At 43.6% G+C, this 1889-nt stretch overlaps 1 non-coding gene across 1 annotated transcript; it reads right to left on the bottom strand.

Annotated features, from left to right (window-relative positions):
* Positions 1-1239: 1239 nt before the first annotated feature.
* LOC140071478 (small nucleolar RNA SNORD86) lies at positions 1240-1314 on the bottom strand. The gene has a single exon (XR_011849173.1). It is a non-coding gene; the product is annotated as a small nucleolar RNA SNORD86 (small nucleolar RNA).
* Between the last annotated feature and the right edge of the window lie 575 nt (positions 1315-1889).

The following is a 1889-nucleotide window of genomic DNA, read 5'->3' as shown; positions in this document are numbered from 1 at the left end:
AGTTGTCCGACAATTACATTGTACCCCGCCGCAGTGTTTGATAGCGTTACCAGAGGTCTCCGGTAACGCTATCACTCTAACACTGCGGCGTTTGATCAAGCACTAGGAGCTGCTTACTTTAGTAAGCAGCTCCTAGTGCCGATAAATTAGGTGACAGGTCCTCTTTAAAGGGAACCTGTCACCAGCTTTAGCCTTTATAAACTACAAAATGTACCTTATAAGGCCGATTGCATGTGCTCTGGTGGTGTCTTTATATTTGCCCAGTGTTGTCTGACGGCTGGAATATGTACTTATATTCACATCCTTGTTCCAGTCAGGTGGGCGGGGTTAACGGCGTAGCAGTCAATCCTCCACCCCTCCTCACGGCTGAGAACGCGCCCCCTTATTTCCTGTAACAGAGCCAGGCTCCGCCTCTCGCTTGCGGGGGCCTCCCAGTCTTGCACCACTTCTCGCGCACGTGCAGTGTGTCGCTCATCATTATCGTTTTAGTGAAGACAGAAATTTTTTTAAAAATTCTCTAAAAAATTACAAAACGAGACATGACCTTTTAAAAAAAAAAGTTTTAAGAGGAAAAGATGGGTTTCTATACTAATTTAGACAATCTCACATAGCAGTCTTTGTTACTTATACTGCCTCAGGCTTCTATCGCCCGACTACTGGGTTCACCTGCCACATTATTTACACTTAATTAACTATGGTGAAGGCATATAAATAAAATATAACTTTTATTAATATTCTATTAAAAGAGAATAAAATATGTACTTTTCAACCACCAAAAATAATCTCACTGATCACTATGTGTCAGTGTTGTAAGTATAGAGTGCAAGGGACCTACAGAGATAATCACACAATATAGGGAGGATTACAACATATGGTGACTTTGCTATCTAGACCAGTGCACATTAGAAAAGGCATAGATCTCACCCATCTTGTCGTCACAGTGGGGGAGGTGCGGGTGATCCGTCACGGGCACTTCTAGGTCAGGATAAAGATGATTGCACTGCCCCTATTGTGCCCTATATCTTAAGATCTCCCTTTGTGTCCCAATGTTGCTCCCGCCCTAACAAGGACGGTCCCAAGCTTTCCCTGTAGGTATGAAAAACAACCCTATTTTGCCCTATACATCCAGTATTCAGTCTTCCCGACGCGTTTCTAGTGCCACTCCATGTGGAACTTTCATCAGGGGAATGGAAACAATGATGATGAATGGCTGTAGGTCTAACAGCAGTGGTCTGTGGTGGTGGATGACACAGTGGCGCACTCCACTCCTATAGCAGCCCTATAGGAGTGGAGTGCGCCACTGTGTCATCCACCACCACAGACCACTGCTGTTAGACCTACAGCCATTCATCATCATTGTTTCCATTCCCCTGATGAAAGTTCCACATGGAGTGGCACTAGAAACGCGTCGGGAAGACTGAATACTGGATGTATAGGGCAAAATAGGGTTGTTTTTCATACCTACAGGGAAAGCTTGGGACCGTCCTTGTTAGGGCGGGAGCAACATTGGGACACAAAGGGAGATCTTAAGATATAGGGCACAATAGGGGCAGTGCAATCATCTTTATCCTGACCTAGAAGTGCCCGTGACGGATCACCCGCACCTCCCCCACTGTGACGACAAGATGGGTGAGATCTATGCCTTTTCTAATGTGCACTGGTCTAGATAGCAAAGTCACCATATGTTGTAATCCTCCCTATATTGTGTGATTATCTCTGTAGGTCCCTTGCACTCTATACTTACAACACTGACACATAGTGATCAGTGAGATTATTTTTGGTGGTTGAAAAGTACATATTTTATTCTCTTTTAATAGAATATTAATAAAAGTTATATTTTATTTATATGCCTTCACCATAGTTAATTAAGTGTCTATACTAATTTACAG

This window comes from Engystomops pustulosus, chromosome 7 (assembly GCF_040894005.1).
Source record: "Engystomops pustulosus chromosome 7, aEngPut4.maternal, whole genome shotgun sequence".
Lineage (NCBI taxonomy): Eukaryota > Metazoa > Chordata > Amphibia > Anura > Leptodactylidae > Engystomops > Engystomops pustulosus.
Note: the sequence above shows the minus strand (reverse complement) of the source record. Positions and strands in the feature narration are given on the sequence as shown.